The following is a 14,858-nucleotide window of genomic DNA, read 5'->3' on the forward strand; positions in this document are numbered from 1 at the left end:
GTTACAATCATAACCCATCATCAGGCCCAAATACATCACTTACTTAAAACACAAGTTACAAGCAACACACAAGATTCCAAAATTATGTCGTTTTTTAGTTGCAAAAATAAAAATGTTGTAAACAAGAAAATGTAACAGCTTTTCTTACAGGGAATAGTGGGGAGTTGGGAATAACCGATGATTATTATTTTCTGCTCTAAGTATTGGCAGTTTCCCAGTTACTACAATTGAGCATGTCTTATTTTTATAATAAAATGCCAAAAGTATTTTAAATGTTAGAACTCTAGAATGGTAACATAATCAAGTATATGCAAATAAATATTTGTTTTTTACATAAAAAATGTCAGAAACTCAACTTTCAAATTTGTCATAACAATGACAGTTACCACTGTTTACTAAGTTCTAACACTGTGTGTGGGCACTGTTTTAAAGGTTTTATATGAGTTATTAAATCCTCACTATCATTTCTCCATCGTACACCTAAGGAAAGGGAGTTATAGCACGGTATAAACTAAAAATAACCTCCTAAGCCCCACCACAGCCGACTGAATGGACCCCTTCTTGGCCAAGGGGGCTCCAGAAACCCTAAAAACTGAGTTCTCAGCCATGATGGGAAGGGAGGTCAGACTCGCCTCACTAATACCCCTTTGCAGCTTAGACGCAGCAACTAACCAGCATTAATGTTAAAATAGAGATCAGAAGTCGAACAGAATGGACTCTACGGCAGTAAGACACCAACTTATAAACAGGACCTAAGGCCATGGCAGGCATGAGTTAAGTCACACACCCCTATACTTAAAAGAATAAACTATATTTTAACTGCCTGGAGAAGGTCTTATAATTCACGGTTTACATCCTGTACTTGAGTAAAGAATCTTACTGTGAATCTCAAATCTTATCATGAGTTCCTCAGACTCTTGATGTCCTAATATGTAAACGACTGACATTGAAAAGGATACTGATTTGTTTCTAAATCATGACGTTTCACTGATGGCCTTGTGTATATGCATAAAACATTTTAGCCTGTATGTTGTCATCTGTCACCAGAGATTGTAACCTCTATATTGTCCCCCCAGTGAAAAAAGACAACTCTAATATGAGGAGTCCCCTTACCATTCCTCAACTTTCTTAGAAAAGCACGCCAACTTGTCACACACTTAGGAACACACCCAACTTTGTTGGTGTGTCTTCCCCATTCCATCCTCAAATACAGGTTTCAATAAACCTTCATCAATTTCTGCCTCAACAGCCTTAACTTTGGTTGACAACAGTTAAGATCATTGCCCCCTGGATTGCCTGAGCTCAGGAGTTCCCGACCAGCCTGGGCAACATGGTGAAACCGCATCTCTAAATAAGCCAGATGTGGTGGCAGGCACCTGTAATCCCAGCTACGAGGGAGCCTGAGGTACAAGAATTGCTTGAACCCAGAGGTTGCAGTGAGCAGGGATCATGCCACTGCACTCCAGCCTGGGCAACAAAGTGAAACTGTCTCAAAAAAAAAAAAAAAAAAAAAAACGTTGCCCAAGATTATACAGCCAGTGGGATTCAAATCCAGCCATCTGACCCAAGAGCAATTGATGCTCATCACTGTACTGCCTCCCAGATCTGTGATTTAAAGGGATAACTACAGTTTTATGGCAGTGACTGTAAACCACCTACCAAGCAAAGGACCACCTGTTCAAAGTGCCTTGAATTGCAAACACCAGAGAGTGGCTTAAGCAAACCGCGTGGTTAACAAACCCTGTTCTGGATCGTATCTTTAGCAGCTAGACATCTAGCTACAGCTATTGAATACTAAGGCTTACAATTTGATTTCTATCCCATACAAATTAGTCAGGGTCTTCCCTCCCAAATCTTTCAGTCAGTCTACAGTAACTTCACTACACTGTGGTGTCAATTATTCAAATGATTGACACCAACGGCAAGAAGGGATGAACAACAAGATGCGCCTCCCAGCACCCCCTGCAGCAATTAGACTGGATTCTAAATTCCTCCTTCCAGCAAGAAGCTGCTCCCCAGTTCAGACCCAGCCGAGAGCCACAGCCGCCGGGAGGCAGTCGGAGCGCTGGGCACCTCTCTGCGCACCCACGAAGCCCCAGGAAGACTTCATCAAGCCAGAGCCCCAGGATCCCTGACCCCTGACCCCACAGTGACCCGGAAATGCTTGGTGGTGCCAGAAGCAGCGCTTTCCAATTCTGAAGGCCCTCAAAATGCTTCCCCAGCCCACCTTCCTCCTTTCCTGGGGCGTGGGAGTCGTGGGGAGATGAGAGGCAGAAAGATGAGTACATCATCCGGAGGCCTTTCCTCACCGGAAAATGAGAGGAAATCCTCTTCCACGGCTTAAAAACCAAAAGGCGCTGCCCAGACTCCTCTGGCAGGGGTCTCCCATCATCCCCCGCGAGGGCTTCCCATTATGCCCCGCGGGACTTTCCCATCATCCACCGAGGCTCTTCCCACCCAAGCGGGAAGTTGGCGCAGGTGCCGCTCTGCAGGGAGGAGCGAGGGCCTTGCCCTCGGGAGAGTGGAGATCAGCAGTGGCCACCGTTCCTCTGCACGTCGTTTCCCCCGTAAGAGATGCTCTTCTTGTCCTTCTGAAGTAAAAATGGAGAGATCCGTTTCCTTTTACCTAGTAACCCCTCCAGAAAGAAGCAAACGGTGTCAGGCTGGCGGGGGTTGCTCTCTGCAGCGGGGCTGGTCATGGTGCCTTCTGCCTCTTGCTAGGATGGCCCAGGCCCCGGAAACTGTTGAAACCACCCTGGGGCTGCCTTCGGTATTCTCCACAGCCTTCCAGGCCCACCTCCCAGCTGGAGGCCCTGCCGCTTGGCAGTTGTCATGGCGACGGAGCCCCTAAGTGTGTCTCTTCTGAGCTCTCCTGGGCAGTGTGGAGAAAAGGCCTTAAGAACCGGGGGGGCTTCAGTAAAATGCAAAGAGATTTTTTTTTTTTGAGACGGAGTTTCGCTCTTGTTTCTCAGGCTGGAGTGCAATGGCGCGATCTCGGCTCACCGCATCCTCCACCTCACTGTCAGATAAAAAGCAGGGACTTTCAACAAAATGAGTTCAGTCTCGTCTTTACTATAGAACGACGGGATTGCTTATTACAATAATTGCACTATGGTAAATTTACCAATTTCGTATATATGCGTATTTATAAACAAACATATTAGGGTGTATAGATAGAAAAAGTTCTATCTACATGTAGAATCAAAAACAGTTTTTAAAATAGATTTGATAGCATCACCCATTGCCATTTAGGAGATAGGGACAGACCCCGGATTGGAGCCCTAGCTCCATATCCTTCTTTCTGAAGTCAGTCTACTCATCTGTAAAATGGGTAGTTGTGAGTTCAAAATCGGATATTCATAATGAGAGTAGCACGGTGCCTAGCACACAGTGGCACTCAGTGGATGGGAGCTATTACTATTAATTGTACTGTTTTTAATCTTGTCATAGGTTAAGCATCTTTTTTCTATCAGTGTGTTTGGGGGGAAATTTTAATTCAAGTTTATCTTAATCATTTTCAGTAGTGTTTTTTTTGTTGTTGTTGAATTCAACTTCCAAGGATGATTCAGCCTGATAGTTGCTGATTACAATCAGAAGTTAGTCTGTGATGAACAGGTTCGTTTCAATGCTCATGTTTACTAGCAGTAATACACATAACAGTGGGGAGATACTGAAGCTTCTAGAGATATATCGACAGGTAGATTCTTAAGTGTAAGTAGGTATTTGAACTGTTTGTGGATTATGTCTTATAAAATTGGCAACCATCAAGGAGGAAAACGCCAGATATGCACACACCCATACCTGAGGTATGGAGGTCAGTGGAAGGCTACTGAAACACAGTTGTCAAGAGAGAAATGTAAATTATTTGTCACCCAGGAAGTGAGATTATTCAGTGATGCATCATAACCAGTAGGACATACCAGTGGACACCAGTGTGGAAACAAGAGATGTCAGAAAAATTGGACAGACTTGAATTTCAAGTTGGGTAGCAACTCACGGACATAGCTCAGTGCTTGGCACACAGTAAGAGCTCAACCAGCACAGTTCATCAAATTGAATGTCAGATATTTGCAACAGAGCTGGGCTTTATTCAGCACTAGGAAAAGAGAAAAAAGTGATATGAATTTTTTTCTTTTTCTTGTTTTTTTATTCTTAAATCAGACTCCATTTTCCAAGGGCTCTCTCAGGATATCGGTTGCTTAACTACGTCGAAGTGTCTTCTGGGTCATATACTAGGGGATTACAAGGAAATGCGAAAGAAATTACAGACAGATTTGGAGGCAAATTCTACATTAATCTACACTGTTAAAAATAAATTACCAGGGCCAGGCACAGTGGCTCACGCCAGCACTTTGGGAAGCCTAGGTGTGTGGATTGCCTGAGCTCAGAAGTTCAAGACCAGCCTGGCCAACATGGTGAAACCCCGTCTCTACTAAAAATACAAAAAATTAGCTGGGCGTGGTGGCAGGTTCCTGTAATCCCAGCTACTCGGGAGGCTGAGGCAGGAGAAGTGCTTGAACCCGGGAGGCAGAGGTTGCAGTCAGTTGAGATCGCACCACTGCACTCCAGCCTGGGCAACAAGAGCAAAACTCTGTCTCAAAAAAAATAAAAAAATTACCAGATCTGTTATGCCTCTGGCTACATGTTAATCCTTCATTCCAAAGTAGATGTCACTCTTTCCTACTGGTGGATATGTGAGGTTTGTTCTATTTTTGATACTGCAGATAACTTCACTCTAAGCAGGAGTTGTGGTGGGAGACCACAACTCCTGGTTAGAAGAAAGTACGTGGGGCTATACTTTTCAGGGTCTTAGAATGGATCCGCTTTTCTAAAAAAAAAAAGGAGCAAGGAAAGAGGTGGCATAATGAACCACATGCCCATGATTTTCCCAGAATAAGGTTCCCCCTGCCCAACTTATAGGAAGGTCATGACCAAATAAGATAATGAGGATGAAATGATTTGGAAGTGCCATAGAAATGTAACATGTATATTTAGCTCAGATTTTTAAATCTTTTAATTATTTAATATTTGATGCATACAAAAGAATATATATTCACATATGCCAGCAAAGTAATACAGTGAACACCTGTGAACCCCCTGCCCAAAGTAAATAGATGAATGAGTGAATAAAATCAATATGAACATCTGAATGCATAGCTCTTTGTCCACATCTCAGATTCAACTCTTTGGAAATCAGCTTTATAGAATTGAGAAATGGCTGAGCCTAAATACATGTTGCTGCATTGCCTCTGAGAATGGCCAGACCTATCCCCACTCTCACCGAAACAGAGTGTGTGGTTCACTGCTCCCTCACCTACTGTAAGTCAGGTTTCTCGTTTGCTAATCTGATGGATGGACAAGGCAGCGTCTCATAGTGGCTTTAGTTTGTATTACTATTTCCGCGATTATTTGAGAAGATCAGCGTTTCTCACCAAATGCTTACTCTTCGCCTACGATGACCCTTATCAATTATGTGGATCACTTTTTTGCAGAACACCTTCATATATCTGTATATGTTGTTTTCTCTTTCTGAAACGTGATGCCCATGCTTCTCTACCTGCCCACGACTCATCAACTTCAGCACCTTACCAGATGTAACCTTCCTGGGATGCTGTTTCTATGCTTCCAGCCCCTTCATAGCATCTCTCTGTTGTGCTTCTGATGCACTCTCTACACAGCTGTACCTGTGTTTCAGGTCAGGCTCCCTCAGCACCTCCCAGGGCCTCCACCCTACAGTCTGGCACAGAACTTGATACATAGCTCAAATTATCAAATATTACTGAATGATTTAGAAAATTGGGAGCATATAGTAAAGTACAATGAAGAAAACAAAGATAATCAATAATCTTACTTCCCAAAGATAGTAACTACTCCCATTTTGGCGTGAATTCTTTCAGGCTTTAAAATGCATATGTATGTTTATTTAATTGAAATCATTCCATTTGTCATTTACATTATCACATATCATTATATGGTGAACACATCAAAAATTTTTTCCAAAGTGTTTTTAAAGACAATAGTATTTCACCTTAAGGATATACCAAAATTATTATGTCACAAATGTTGGATAAGAGAATGAATGAAAATGTTTAATACAGGCCAGGCGTGGTGGCTCAAGCCTGTAATCCCAGCACTTTGGGAGGCCAAGGCGAGCAGATCACTTAAGCGTCAGGGGTTCAAGACCAGCCTGGCCAACAAGTTGAAACCCCATCTCTAAAAAACAAATAAAAAATAAAATAACATTTTAAAAAAGAAAATGTTTAATACAAAATTGAACAAGGTAGAGTGTATTGCTTAAGGAAATTATACTCCTTTTTTTTTTTCTGACACAGGGTCTGGCTCTGTTGTCCAGGCTGGAGGGCAGTGGCATGATCACAGCTCACTGCAGCCTCAATCTCCCAGGCTCAGGTGATCCTCCAGCCTCAGCCTCCTGAGTACCTGGGAATACAGGTGCCTGCCACCATGTCCGGCTAACTTTTTTTTTTTTGTTTTTTTTTATCTGTAGAGACAGGGTTTTGCCATGTTGCCCAGGCTCGAACTCCTGGGATCAAGAGATCAACTCACCTCAGCCTCCCAAAGTGCTGGAATTGCAGGTGTGAGCCACTGCACCCAGCCTCCATTTTGTTTTTAAGAAAACAGTGTTTTAGCCAGCTGCAGAGGCTCATGCCTGCAATCTCAGCACTTTGGGAGGCTGAGGCAGGCAGATCATGAGGTCAGGAGATGGAGACCATCTTGGCCAACATGGTAAAACCCCATCTCTACTAAAATACAAAAAATTAGCAGGGTGTGGTGGCATGCATCTATAATCCCAGCTACTTGGGAGGCTGAGGCAGGGAATCACTTGAACCAGGGAGGCGGAGGTTGCAGTGAGCTGAGATGGCACCACTGCACTCCAGCCTGGCAACAAAGCCAGACAGGCAAACAGCAAGGAAGAAAAAAGAAAAGAAAAGAATCTTCAGGGACTTCACACAAAAAAAGAAAAGAAGGGAAGGGAAGGGAAGAAGGAAAGGAAGGAAGGAAGGAAGGAAGGAAGGAAGGAAGGAAGGAAGGAAGGGAGGAAGGAAATGATGTTTCAGATGTTTTTTCTCAATATCTCACTCACTGATGCTTCCTGGGTGATGACCCGAAGTTCCTCGGCTCTGGTTGCTGTTGCGATCGATCCTCCTCTTGGAGCACTGACATACCTGCTTGTTTGAATTACCTTTTTTCTCTCCTCAAGCCCATTTTTAAGAATCTAGTTGCTAGGACAAGCCCCTAAATAGTTGTTGGTCAGATATAGTTATCAGAAGAGCTGACTGAATCACTTCTCTCTCCCTCTACAAAGAGAAAAGCCAGAAAGGTTTTAAACTGGACTGGTAATGCCAGTTTTCCCAGAACTGGCTTCGTGCTATCTGATCACTAAGGCCCTGCACCGGGAGGAACCAGACTGGGCCCCTGGCAGCCACATCCGGGTAGTACAGAACAGCTCAGTGCTGTTTATCTGTGACCCTGGGGACAGAGGCTCAGTTCAGGGGCCCTGAAAGACTTTCCCGATTGAACAAGAATGGAAGTGTGAAAACGTGTATTTGTTAAACAAGATAAGTGAAGATTGTTTCATTTAGAATGTGACTCGCCAGTGTATTTCTTTGATTACTTAGTTATCTTGGTATGTTCAAAATAGTGCAACTTTCTTTTCGGAAGTTCTTTATATTATTACATTTAAAGAGAGTCCCAGAAGGACACCAGGCTTTAGGATGGCTAGAAATGGGGAGATGGACGGGTCATTTCGGTTCATCTTGGCCTTGGTCTCAGTTCCAAGGCTGTGTTGGGAGATAGAATAGGGGTGATAGCTTGGGAAAACTCTCTGCAGTGAAGAGGCAGCTTGGCTTTATTAGGTTGTTCTCTTCACCTGAATCCTGAAAACCTCTTCAAGCTAACTGGCAGCAAACTGGACATCGAAGTGTGGGTTTAGTTCTAGAAACTTCTCTATGTGTGTCATGGTATTTTCTGTTACTATTTTAAATCACGCACATATGTGACATGTTTTGTAATGCAATAGAAAAAGTGAAATGTATAAAGGACCCAGAGAGCAAGAACTCATCAGCCTGCCTGTGCTTCCTGAGGCCCTCACACGAAGTAGGTGCCGGTGCCATGCTTCTTGTTCAGCCTGCAGGGCCATGAACTAAATAAACCTCTTTTCTTTATAAATTACCCAGCCTTGGGTATCCCTTTATTGCAACCTAAATGGACTAACACCCAAATCAGGTTCTGATTTCCCCTTTTCTTTCTCTCTAATAGTGTTTAATGCTCTAATACTTTCTAAGCATGAGGTATTTTCTTGAGCTCTGAATCGCAGTATCCTCAAGGCCCCCTTCAGGGAAGCCTCAGTTCCCTGTCAGTCAAGGCCTGTCATTGGCTTTGCCTTGGCTTCTCTGGGAGAATGTGTGCTCCTTAAGTTGATGGCATACACACCATGCTCTTGGTGAAATAGAGTGAAGAAAGCCTATTCAACTTAGGGAGATAATCAGGCAAACTAGGATGAGCATTATGGGAATCCTAGAAGGAGCAGTAAAAAAAAGGAAGAAGAAAGCTTATTTAAATAAATAATGACAGAAACTTCCCAAATGGGAAATGAATGTCCAGATCCATGAGTCCCAAAGAGCCACAAATAACCTAAAGATAAAGAGATTTTCACCAAGATACATTATAATCATTCTCAAAACTTAAAGAAGCAATTTTGAAAGCAGCAAGAGAAAAGCAACTTGTCACACATAGGAAAACCCATAAGACTGTCAATGAATTTCTCAGCATAGGCCTTGAAGGCCAGGAGAAAGTGGGGTGATGAAGACTTTCCCAGACAAAAGTTTTGGGAGTTCATCCCCACTAGACGCCATGCTAAAAAGAGTTATTCCGGTTGAAATCAAAGCATGCTAACATTATAAAAACATGTCAAAGTAGAAAACTCACTGTAAAGGTACAATTATAGTCAAATTCAGAATAATACTACAGTGGTGGTGTGTGAATCACTTTTAACTCTACTGTAAAAGTTAAAAGACAAAGGTATTCAAAATAATTGTAACTATAATAATTTGTTAATGGATATACAATACATAAAAAATGTAAATTGCAATATCAGTAACACCAAATATGCTGTGGGAGGAGAAATTAAAGTGTAGGATTTCTGTTGGCAGCTAACAGTAAGATTTTATTTGTTTAAAATAGACTGTGATAAGATGTTTATATCAGCATCATGGTGACCACAAAAGAAAAACCTGTAGTAGAAACACAAATGTAAAGAGAAAGGAAAGCAAACCATGGCAGCAATCATCACATCAGAAAGGAAGGCAGCAGGGAGCAGGAAAGCAGCAGAGAACTACAAACAGCCAGAAAGCAACCTTTTAAATGGCAGTGGTAAGCCCTTATCTATCAATAATTACAGTAATGTAAATGGATTAAATTATGGAATCAAAAATTAGAACTGGCTGAACAGATATTTAAAAAATATCTAACTATGTGCTGCCTGCAGAAGACTCATCTTAGCTTTAAGGATGCACGTAGGCTGAAAGTAAAGGCATGGGAAAAGATACTCCATGCAAATGGTAACCAAATAAAGAGCAAAACGGTGCTTATAGCAGACAAAACAGACTTTAAGTCAAACAATTTCGTAAGAGACAAAGTCGCTATATAATGATAAAGAGATAAATTCATCAAGAGGATATAACAATTATAAATATATATGTACCCAACACCAGAGTACCTAAATATAGAGAGAGAAGATTAACAGAACTCAAGGGAGAAATAGCAATACAGTAATGCCAGGGGACTTCAGCACCCCAAGTTCAACAGTGAATGGACTGTCCAGACAGAAGATGAATAAGGAAACAGTGACCTTGAACAACACTCTAGAGCAAATGGACCTAACAGACGTACACAGAACATTCCTTCACCAGCAGCTGAATACACTTTAAGTGTATGCAGAACATCGTCTAGGATAGATCATATGTCAGGCCACAAAACAAGTTCTAACAAATTTAAGAAGATTAAAATCATATCAAGTATCTTTTCTGACCACAATGGTATGAACTCGAAATCAGTAACTGGAGGAAAGTAGGAAAATTCACCAATTGCACACACACCTGAACAATCAGTGGGGTCAAAGCAGATATCAAAAGAGAAATCAGAAAATTCCTTGAGACAAATGAAAGTGGAAACAACATACCAAAACTTACGGGATGCAGCGAAAGCAGTACCAGAGGGAAGTTTACAAAGAAAATGGGGCCGGGCACGGCGGCTCAAGCCTGTAAACCCAGTACTTTGGGAGGCCGAGGCAGGTGGATCACGAGGTCAAGAGATCTCGAGACCATCCTGGTCAACATGGTGAACCCCCATCTCTACTAAAAATACAAAAAATTAGCTGGGCATGGTGGCGCGTGCCTGTAATCCCGGCTACTAGGGAGGCTGAGGCAGGAGAATTGCCTGAACCCAGGAGGCGAAGCTTGCGGTGAGCCAAGATCGCGCCATTGCACTCCAGCCTGGGTAACAAGAGCGAAACTCCCGTCTCAAAAAAAAAAAAAAGAAAAAGAAAAAGAAAAGAAAATGTGCTGTGTGCATCTGCATGTACACAATGTTACACTATTCAGCCTTGAAAAGGAAGGAAGGAAACCCTGTCATTTGCAACAACATGGATGAGCCTGGAGGACATTAAGTGAAATAAGCCAGGTACAGAAAAACGAATATAGGCCAGGCAAACGAATATAGTGCCTCAGTCTGTAATCCCAGCACTTTGGGAGCCTGGGAGTTCAAGACCAGCCCTGGCAACATATCAAGATCCTGTCTCTACAAAGTTAAAAAAATTAGCTGGGCATGATGGCCTGGGCCTGTAGGCTCAGCTACTCAGGAGCCTGAGGTGGAGGATCACCTGGGCCTGGGAGGTTAAGGCTGCAGTGAGCCTTGACCACTGCACTCCAGCCTGGGCGACAGAGCAAGACCCTGTCTGAAAACAAACCAGCCAACAAACAAACTAACAAAAAAGGAAAAGTGTGCAGGACCGCACTTATTTGTGGAACCTGAAAACTGGAACTCAGAGTAGAGCATGTAATAATAATGGTCACCGGGGAAGTAGCGTGGGAGAACCGGGGAGTTGCTGGCCAAAAGGTACAAAGTTTCACTTAGGAAGCATGGGCAAGTTCCGGAGAGCTAATACATGAGCATGGTAACCATAGTTAGTAGTAATATATTGTGTACTGGAAATTTGCAAAAAGAATAGTCTTAAATATTCTCACCACCAAAAAATACATAATAATGTGGAGTGACTGGATATAATAGCTTGACTGTGGGAATAATGCTACAATGTATTCATGTATCAAAACATCACACTATACACTATAAATATACGTAATTTTTATTTGTCAGTTTTACATCAATAAGGGTGGGGAAAGGGGGAACTGTCTTGATGTGACGGCAGAGGTGCCCTATAGATCCTGAGCTTGTATTACCAGCTGTCAAGTGTGAAACCTGATATGCTCAGGGAAGCAATCACAAGTTTTCATTTCAAAATGTGAAATGTTTTACTAGGAAATTTTACAGAAATTTACTAACTTCTTTAATACATTTTTAAATATTCCTTACAAATATAAAAGACTGACATAAAGAGATTAATATTTTATAAAAGATCAATATCTAATCTTTATAAAATTAAAAAAATTAATATTTTCAGCAAATACTTTACATATATACACCATGCCAGATCCCTTCTGGCCTACTCCAGCATGCCACACCAATATTACCATTCAGGAGACGCCGGTACTGTGTCAAGCTGCATTCATTCACCCAGTTAGAAAACAGTGACCAGTGCTTCTGAGCCAGGGCAGGACACAAGAATCCCTCCAACCCCATCTCCCAGGGGCCAAGAGATAGACTGATGAGTAACTGGTACCAGTTCGTTGTGGGAGGTCCATGTGACAAAGAGATCTTTACAGTGCCCCAGAAATGCTGTGAGATGACCCAAGAGCGGAGAAATATTTCCACTGGCTCTCAAAGTTTGAGCTTCCTTGGAAAAGCTGGGGTCAGGAGGGCCAAGGCAGAAACGCACAAGTGTAAAAAAGCACACAATCTTGGAAGTAAAGAGCAGTCTGGAAGCTGGCATGAATAGAGATTCCGCTGCAAAACTGCTTCAGACCTTGTATCTAGCTACTGAGAAATTTGGTCTCATTCCTGTAGGTGATGCGATGACCTGAAAGTTTTAAAATCAGGAATGACAAGATCAGCTTTTGCTTTGGGAGGGCAATTTGAGGCAGCTTAAAGAGTGGGTTGCCCGCGGTAGAAGTTGGCAGTGAGGAGGCTGTTGCACAGGTGCGGTGAGAGAGGACTAGCCTCTAGCAGAATCAGGAGTGAGGGCCAGGGCAGGGGAGACCCCTGGAGAGAGGTGGGAGCCACACTGTGCTATCGCCGGGAAGGGAGAGCTCAAAAGAGAGGAGAAAGAACGGGCAGAGGCGGCCTGCGGAGAGAAAGAAGGTCTGAAAAAGACCTAACCAGAGAGAAGTCTGGCGCCCTGGGCCACCTCCCTTGTGGAATGAGGGGCCAGCAGGCTTCCTGTGGCTGAACCATGCCTGGCCAAGAGGTTGGGCAGGTTTTCTTTCTGCCTGCAGAAGGCTTCTCAAATACCGACACAGTAGTGGATTTCATGCAGCCCAGCTCAGCAGAGAGACACAGAGGTCACAGTGTTCTAGAAACAGAGCAGGGCCCCACGAGGACCTTCTCCACTCTCCAGAGGGAAGCTCGCGTGCCTGGGGGAGGTCCCAGGGGCCCTGGTCTGTTGGACATTTACAGCCAGGCCTCGGTTGCTTTACGGTTGCTTTTATCCTTAAGCACTGTTTTATCCAGGGGCAGGCTTTTCCGGAAAATTTCCCCTCTGCCTCCCTTTGGTCTTCCCGGAGGAGCGGCCTGGGAACCCCGTCTGCTCTGAAGCCATGCTGTGGTCCGCCATTGGTGATCTCCAGTGGCTTCCAGGGGGATGGCCAGGCCCCTCCTTGGGTTGCCGAAGAAATATAGTTGTTCCTGGGGTGAAGTGGGAGCTGTGCCAGGGCACCGGCCACCAAGGGCAAGAACCCGTGTGGGCTTCTCCAGCCTCACGGGAGCCTCATCTGTCACATGCCTACGAGGTGCGACACAAGTTGGCTTACAGGTTGGTTCGACAGAGCCATATCCGCGTGCCCATTTCCATGCTGTGGAGTGCTAGTCTCCACGATTGTGCCCCTTGAGAAGACACAATAGGAATAAAAACCGGGAGGCCAAGGAAAGGCCCTCTTTGGGGGTGGGGAGCGGCGGCGTATGACCCTCGCCGCCTGTGGGGAAGACCCTCCTGGAGGACAGAGCACCAGCGGTGCAGACGCCGCCGGGGATTGCCCGGAGGCGGTGGGGAGCGCGCCAGCGACAGCTTGTGCGCCTTCGGAGCCAGGGAAGGTGCCGGCCATGACCCGGGGGCGCCCGCAGAGGACAGGCAGCACCGCAAGATTTGGAGGCGCCCCCGTCCGGTGGCCCCGGGACGGGTGCGACTCTGGGCGCGCCGGGGCCGGGACCGGGGCCGGGGCCTGGGGTCGGGGCGGCTGGGGAAGGGGAGGAGCCCCACGGCCCTGCCAGAGCCCCGCGGGCTGGGGAAAGTGAAAGGGCGGCGGGGCCTCCAGCGCGCCGCTCCAGGAAGTCGCGAGCAGGAAGCGCCCGCGGCGGCCGGGCCGAGCTGCGGTGCGCCGGCCTCGGTGGCGCAGGTGAGACGCGGGGCCGGGGTCGGGTGGGGAGGCGGGGACCCCCAGCCCCACCGCTCGCACCTGCTGGGCCGCCAGCACTCGGGCGCCGCAGCCGCTCCGCACCTGCCGCACCCGCAGGGAGCCGGGCGCCCGGCCCTGCGCACTGGGAGCTCGGCCCCTCTCCTCCTTCCTTTTCTTTTTTTGGGAGGGAGGTGGGGGCAGGTTTGGGTGTTTTCGGAGAGCCGGCGACCGTCTCAAGCTATTTTCGCGGAGGGGAGTATTTGAAATACGACATCTATAAGAGTGGCCCTCGGCAACAATGCCGGGCGTTCCCGGACCGGGGCGACGCTGGGATTCTGGGGAAGTGGAGGCAGAGGGAGCGGGCACGGGGTCGGCAGCCGCTCCACGGAGTCCCCGGCAGGCGCGAGCTAAGCTGTCCGGCCGGGTCTCCTGCCCACCTCGGCCCGGGCCGCTGTGACAGCTGAGGGTCCAGAGAGCCGGCAAGAGGGGACCCTACGCATTGTCTGCCGCGATGGGGACGTGGGCGTGCCCGGGGAATTCACCTCCTCCGGGGACCAGCCGCCCAGGGAGGAGCCGGCACGGAACGCTGGCTCGGAGCGCCGGCACCCTGGGCCTTTGCGTTGTTTGTCGGCTGAGCAGCTGGTTCCCGGAGCCCATGGGCCTCCTGGCCAGCGCGAGTGACAGCGACCTTCTGGGTTTATAATAAAGGGCTTGACGTGCCGGGAAGACCCCTCGCCGCTAGCCACCAGCCCTCCAGCCTTTGCGGCCCACGCCGTGATTCTGGCGACCAACAAGGTACGTATGATCTAAAGATTTGCATTTGAACGAAGGGTACTGGCCAAGCCCCTTACCACCCCGACTCCACCAACACTCCAGCCCGCAGCCCCAGGTTTGAATTTCTAATGGAGCAATTGCAAAGCCTGCCCTTTCCGGGTCTCCCTTAGCTCTTAGCCTGGAAGCTGCCTGCCTGCCTGCCGGCCCTTGAACTTAAATTGTTAGAAGTTGTGTAAGTGGATAAATATTTTAGACTTCCCGTTGTTTCTTTAATAATCCTCTTTTAGAGCAAGCTTGAAAATCTCTGGCTCCAGACCTTCTGTGATTCTCCAAGTCATTTTG

At 46.1% G+C, this 14,858-nt stretch overlaps 1 protein-coding gene across 19 annotated transcripts in view; it reads left to right on the forward strand.

Moving 5' to 3' along the window:
- Positions 1–2,436: 2,436 nt before the first annotated feature.
- The window catches only part of SLC37A1 (solute carrier family 37 member 1), a 91,477-nt gene continuing 79,055 nt past the window's right edge, over positions 2,437–14,858 (forward strand). For 9 of the 19 annotated variants that reach the window (XM_054248909.2, XM_054248922.2, XM_078358795.1 and 6 more), the window contains exons 1-2: positions 13,520–13,742; positions 14,451–14,537. The gene's annotated coding sequence lies outside the window, so the exon portion shown is untranslated. Of the gene's footprint in view, positions 2,568–13,519; positions 13,743–14,359; positions 14,538–14,858 lie in introns of those variants that run through there. The other 10 variants (XM_054248925.2, XM_054248919.2, XM_078358796.1 and 7 more) reach the window with 4 other exon arrangements.

This window comes from Callithrix jacchus, chromosome 21, assembly GCF_049354715.1.
Source record: "Callithrix jacchus isolate 240 chromosome 21, calJac240_pri, whole genome shotgun sequence".
NCBI classification, from domain to species: domain Eukaryota; kingdom Metazoa; phylum Chordata; class Mammalia; order Primates; family Cebidae; genus Callithrix; species Callithrix jacchus.